The sequence below is a fragment of the Triticum aestivum genome, chromosome 5A, assembly GCF_018294505.1.
Source record: "Triticum aestivum cultivar Chinese Spring chromosome 5A, IWGSC CS RefSeq v2.1, whole genome shotgun sequence".
NCBI classification, from domain to species: domain Eukaryota; kingdom Viridiplantae; phylum Streptophyta; class Magnoliopsida; order Poales; family Poaceae; genus Triticum; species Triticum aestivum.
The window spans coordinates 519,757,042-519,764,439 of NC_057806.1; positions in this window are offsets into that span (position 1 = coordinate 519,757,042).

Sequence of the window (7,398 nt, forward strand, 5' to 3'; positions counted from 1 at the left end):
CCGGCGAAGCTCCGGAACAGGCCCCAGGATGGGATCCCGTGGATACAGAAAGTTACGGCGGTGGAATTAGGGTTTTGGCTCTGTTTCTGATCGTTTGGGGGTATGTGGATATATATAGGAGGAAGGAGTACGTCGGTGGAGCAACAGGGGGCCCACGAGGGTGGAGGGCGCGCCTTGGGTAGGCAGGCGCGGCCCCCTACCTCGCGGCCTCCTCTCTTGTGCCTTGACATAGGGTCCAAGTCTCCTAAGTCCTATTCATTGAGAAAATCATGTTCCCGAAGGTTTCATTATGTTTGGACTCCGTTTGATATTTCTTTTCTTCGAAACCCTAAAATAGGCAAAAACAACAATTCTGGGCTGGGCCTCCGGTTAATAGGTTAGTCGCAAAAATAATATAAAAGTGGATAATAAAGCCCATTAATGTTCAAAACAGTAGAGAATATAGCATGGAGCGATCAAAAAATATAGATACATTGGAGATGTATCATTGATAACCCACAAGTGTAGGGGATCGCAACAGTTTTCGAGGGTAAAGTATTCAACCCAAATTTATTGATTCGAGACAAGGGGAGCCAAAGAATATTCCAAAGTATTAGCAGCTGAGTTGTCAATTCAACCACACCTGGAAACTTAATATCCAAAATAAAGTGTTTAGTAGCAAAGTAATATGATAGTAGTGATAACGGTAGCAAAAGATAACAGTAGTAGAAGTAATGTTTTTGGTATTTTCTAGTGATGGTAGCAATAGCAACGGAAAAGTAAATAAGCGAAGAACAATATATGGAAAGCTTGTAGGCAATGGATCGGTGATGGAGAATTATGCCAGATGCAGTTCATCATGTAACAGTCATAACCTAGGGTGACACAGAACTAGCTCCAGTTCATTGATATAATGTAGGCATGTATTCCGAACATAGTCATACGTGCTTATGGAAAAGAACTTGCATGACATCTTTTGTCCTACCCTCCCGTGACAGCAGGGTCCTTACGGAAACTAATGGATATTAAGGCCTCCTTTTATTAGAGTACGGGAACAAAGCATTAACAAATAGTGAATACATGAACTCCTCAAACTACGGTCATAACCGGTAAGTATCCCAATTATTGTCACTTCGGGGTTAACGGATCATAACACATAATAGATGACTATAGTCTTGCAAGATAGGATCGAGAACACTCATATACTGATGAAAACATAATAGGTTCAGATCTGAAATCATGGCACTCGGGCCCTAGTGACAAGCATTAAGCATAGCAAAGTCATAACAACATCAATCTCAGAACATAGTGGACACTAGGGATCAAACCCTAACAAAACTAACTCGATTACATGATAGATCCCATCCAACCCATCACCGTCCAGCAAGCCTACGATGGAATTACTCATGCACGGCGGTAAGCAACGTGAAATTGGTGATGGAGGATGGTTGATGATGACGATGAGCCCTCCGGAGCCCCGAACGGACTCCAAATCAGCCCTCCCGAGAGGATTTTGGGATTGGCGGCGGCTCCCTATTGTAAAACGCGATGATTTCTTCTCTCTGATGTTTTTCTCCCCGAAACTCAATATATGCAGTTGGAGTTGGAGTCGGAGAGGCAACAGGGGGCCCACGAGGTAGGGGGGCGCGGCCCCACCCTCGTGGAGAGGTGGTGGGCCCCCTGGCCTTCATCTATTGTAGGTATTTTTATTATTTTCTGATAAGTGGCTCCGTGAAGTTTTAGGTCATTCCAAGAACGTTTGCTCATACACATAAATAACACCATGGTAATTCTGCTGAAAACAGCGTCAGCCCGGGTTAGGTCCATTCAAATCATGCAAGTTAGACTCCAAAACAAGGGCAAAAGTGTTTGGAAAAGTAGATACGTTGGAGACGTATCAACTCCCCCAAGCTGAAACCTTTGCTTGTCCTCAAGCAATTCAGTTGACAAACTGAAAGTGATAAAGAAAAACTTTTACAAACTCTGTTTGCTCTTGTTGTTGTAAATATGTAAATCCAGCATTCAAGTTTTCAGCCAAGATTATAACTATCCACATTCACAATAATGCATAGGTCTCAAGTTTACTCATATCAATAGCATAATCAACTAGCGAGCCATAATAATAAATCTCGGATGACCACACTTTCTCAAAACAATCATAATATAACAAGGAGGTATCTCGCTAGCCCTTTCTGAGACCGCAAAACATAAATACAGAGCACCATTAAAGACCAAGGACGGACTAGACATTGTAATTCATGGTAAAAGAGATCCAGTTAAGTCATACTCAATGTAAACTAACAATAATGAATGCAAATGACAGCGGTGCTCTCTAACTAGTGCTTTTTAATAAGAGGATGATAACTCAGCATAAAAGTAAATAGATAGGACCTTCGCAGAGGGAAGCATGGATTTGTAGAGGTGCCAGAGCTCAGCTTTGAAACAGAGGTGAATAATATTTTGAGATATATACTTTCATTGTCAACATAACAACCAATAGATGGCAATATCTTCCATGCTACACACATCATAGGCGGTTCCCAAACAGAATGGTAAAGTTTATACTCCCCCTTCCACCAACAAGCATCAATCCATGGCTTGCTCGAAACAATGAGTGCCTCCAACTAACAAGAGTCCCAGGGGGAGTTTTGTTTGCAATTATTTTGATTTAGTTTACATAAAGCATGGGACTGGGCATCCCGGTGACCATCCATTTATCTCGTGAGTGAGGAGCGGAGTCCACTCCTCTTGAGAATAACCCGGCTAACATGGAAGATACTGACAGCCCTAGCTAATACCTGAGCTATTCGAGCATACAAAATAGGATAATTATTTGAAGGTTTAGAGTTTGGCACATACAAATTTACCTGGAACGGTAGGTAGATACTGTATATAGGTAGGTATTGTGGACTCATGAGGAATAACTTTGCGGTTTAAGGAGTTTGGATGCACAAGCAGTATTCCCGCTTAGTAAAGGTGAAGGCTAGCAAAAGACTGGGAAGCGACCAGCTAGAGACGACGCACAGGGGAGCAGATCTTTCTGTAAAAAGTCAAGTCACCATGAACATAAATATCGTGAAGGCTATGTTGATATTGTTTCAACTACATGCATGAACATGCGCCAAGTCAAGTCACTTAAATCATTCAGAGGAGGATACCACCCAATCATACCACATCATAACAATTTCAATAGCATGTTGGCACGCAAGGTAAACCATTATGACTCATAGCTAATCAAGCATGGCACAAGAAACTACGATCTCTAGTTGTCATCGCAAACATGTTTATTCATAATAGGCTGAATCAGGAACGATGAACTAATCTTTCCCTAATAATAAAGCATGGATTGACTCCGCGGGTTCACCGTCACAATATGCTTTCTTCTTATGTCATAATACGCTTTTACGATTTGTATAGATAAAATCGTAATATAATGGGCTGAGACGACGCACGGGGGAGCAGATCTTTCTGTAAAAAGAAACCCACTAGCACGGCCTCTCCTCCTCGATGCCTACACACACACGTACGACACCGCTGCCGCTGTCGCTGCCGCACGCGCGGCCAGTCTTCTTCCGCGGTCGTCTACCGCCCTGTCTCCTTCCCCTCCGCACCTGCCCCAATTTTCTTCGGCGCCACTCTGAGCGTCCTCTGTCTTCAGCCTCATGCAATCTTCAAGTCCATGGCACCCAATCCGAGCAACCAGCCATCGATTCGAGCGACCCCTATTAGGAATCCATGGAATTTGAGGTGGATTTCCTAGAAGAGGGAGGATGAAGGATGATGGTGGGCTTCATGGGGAAGAGGAGTCCACCATCCGCGACTCTCTCCCTCAGGGGAACATCGCAGATTTGACTACGAGCTCTCAAGCACGAGATCCCCTGGGCATCTCATCTGTCCTTGCAGGCATGTGTTCTTCCTCCTCTTATGAGATCATCATGTGCAAATATGCTAGAGTTGTACTCCCTCTGTAAACTAATTGTGATCTAAAAGATTTTATATTAGTTTACAAACATAGTACATAATATCTTGCAAGGCTGACTAATAAGTAGTTGTGGCCTAAGATGCTTCTAGAGACTAATTGGAATGGTGGAATTCAATCGAACTATCATATGAGCATAATAGACTATGAGCATCATTCAGATTATAATGAATGGGAAGTGAAGGTCTGAATGTCAAACAAAATAAATATAGTGCTAAATATTCAGTCAAGGAATAGCAAGAAGTATATATCTTCTCATGTATATTACGAAGAAATTCTTCACATATTTTCCTTTTTCATACTAGGTTCAAGGTGATCAGGTACGGCTCATGGGCTGCTACAACTATTAGTGGGACAAAAGGTTGTGCATGCACATGCTTATTGATTCAAGGCATAATTATGGGAGATAGTGCATGGTCCAGATGAATAGATGGAACCCGTCCATAGAAAAGAAAAAGAAGAATAAGGTGCCACCAATTCGCATCTGTACATAATTGATAGAACGGAGATTCAGTTGAACCTGATCTAAGATGTGCGTGCATTTTTTGTGTATTGGAGTGATTGAACCATGGCAATCAAAGTTGACATCGCGTCTCCTTCCTCATACACACTTTTAGGGTAGTTGTGCATCTATATTCCATTATGTACACCAAGAGATGATGTTGTTTTCCTTTTACAAAATTGAACTATGTGAGACGTTGCTATTTACTGAAGCAGTTATAGTTTAGTGCATCATTATCATTCTCAACAACTTCATAGTAATCCAGTGCAGACGGAGGCCAGACAACTATTGCTTAACTGGGTTCAAGTTAGCTCAATTGTTCCGACGTGCGATTTTTTTCCTCTCATGTTTATTCTTGGAACATTTTATAGAAATATAAATAGCAAGCAATCAATCAGGTTGATCAGAGCCAGATAATTCAGTGTAGTAAGAAATGGAATGTAAGAGCATATGTTGTCATTAAAATTACATTCAAGAAGGATTTCATATGTGTGTGTTAATCGGTTTGGTGCATTTATCAATAAATGATTTATTGACCATCTAATAATAAATCGGTCGAGCTCCTCGAGGCAAAAACCTCAAAATTTATGGCAAAATCCATCCTTATGCTGGATTACAAGCACTTATGATGTGTACATTTCCATGGGCAGAAGGATCAGATGGTTGGTTATGAGTTTTGTGCTTGGTAATTTTTCAGATCGTGGCAGATTGTTATCGCTAGCAATGACTCACTGATCTCTTATGTGGCTCTCAATAGTGATGGGTTGCAAAATGGACTGATCAATCATCGTTAGTCTACTGTTGTTGGCTTCTTCTGAGCTACTAATATCAGGTTGTTTTGTTTCTGTTGAGAAGTTTAAGCTTCAAGGTTGCAACTGAAATGTGATCAATTGTGGTTGTTCTCAACTTCTCATTCAGTTCATCCTGATAATGTGGCTAGAGAACTGTATATTAGTTTATTAAGTTGGTTTCCTATCCGTTATGAAGATTATGTGTGAATCCTGCAAGTTGTCAAGTTCAATTGTGGTTGTCATGTTGAATTCGTATTTGATCATACTGAGTGCAAACTGTAGGGTTAGCTGTGTTTGATGTTAAATCCCTGATCATTACATTGTTGGAAAATTATTCCTGGTTTCCTTTCTGTTAGTCAGTTTTAATTGTGAATGGTTCAAGTCATATTATTTGATTGTTCTTCTCTTATCAAATTTGTCCCGAGCATATTGTCCACAAACAATATTTCTATTCAATATGTCAGTGTTATTTCAGTGATTGTTTTGTTAATGTTCAAATTGGCTACATTAAACCTAAAATCATATGGGAATCGGTGCGATTTGCAAGGATTCTTTGCGGAGATACTTTGCAACTGTGGAACATCAATAAAGCATGTTAGTTACGTGGCGGAGATGGGCTACTTAGTTGATCTCAACCATTTTGCAATTCAATTTTAATCTGAAAAACTGTACCTTATACTGATCATGAATTCTTTAGGTTCTGAGGGCTTAGATTGAAAAAATCAAGACAATTTTTTGTATTGCAGTGGGGTTGGCTGCTGTATTGACGATTTGGAGGTTTATAAATGGGGCCTGTTTTGAGAATAAAAGCGGTGTCTGATACTTTTGTTCTGATTTATGTGGTTTGTTATTCGGTTATATACTCATGGTAAGTTTTGAAGATTAGTGCTGATATGGGGAGTAAAGCTCTTCGAGCAAGTGACAAATCATGTCTTTCGAGCATCTCAAAGATGGCGACCTTGAGTCCTTTGACTGGCAGCTTAAAAGCAATTAAAGTGAAGAGAGGAATCAAACTTTTAAAGCCACTCTTGCCATATGTGGACTGTTCCTGCTTGTTGGTGACTACTTTTGCAAGTATGTTCACTCTCATCTAGCGATGAAATATTTTGTTTCTATTGCAGAGCTGCTGAAAGGGCAAACCCCAGATCCTAGATATGTGTGGGTTTTGGGTGCCCTCTGGGGTTACCTGAATGTTCATATTTCTATTTTCTTCTTCCCTTTTTAGTTTCCTTCATGCTGTAGATGAACTTTTGGTTTCTATTAATAGAATTCAGAGAGGAGGCTCTCTTTTAGAAAATCTTATGAGGGGGAGACTGATTGACCGAGTGTAGATGACACTGACCAAGTTTCTTAGTATGTGATCCTACATGTCGCTCTATTAATTAGATAATTCCTGTGTGGTTAACTGTTACCTCGCTCAGTCAAATAACGATGACAGATCCGAGGGTATCCTTTGTCGCTGAAGGAAAAGAGGTATGCAAGGGTGTATTCCCTATACTGTTCTATCTTTGTGTCATTATAACATATATATTCCCTCAGTGCTTAAAATGTTCTCATTGCCAGTATGTTTACGACGAAGATGGATACTCTCACTATATAACATAATTGATATTCAACAAGTGCTATCCGGTGCATATCACACATGTACATGAGTAGTCAAGTGTATCTTTACATGGTAGCAAGTATTTTTGGTAATCACTATTGGTTTAGGTCTCATGAATCAAATAACGGACCAGGATTGAGCATACAATATCAAGTTTCATGAGACAGCAATCCACATGAAGCAACAACCGAGGAGGCATACGTGCTGACAGCAACGCGGCATGGAGGAGCAAGACGGGAGGCTAGAAGAAAAGGTTGGGGTAGAGCTTGCATGGCAAACACGTTGACTCACAACATGGCTGCTCGGGCGATACCGAGCCGGAGGTTGATCAAATAGAAGGGGGATTTGCGCTCATCGACGCCAACACCATATATGTTGCGATGTCGTTATTGGGTTAAATACGTGTGATATTTTCTTTTCCCGTTACAATGCATGGGTATGTTTACTAGCAATATTTTTTAATAAAAAGGATAAACTCTTCCCAAGAAGACAACCAACTATCTGTAGAAAAATTCCACATAGTAAACTAGTTTAAAAATGTTCA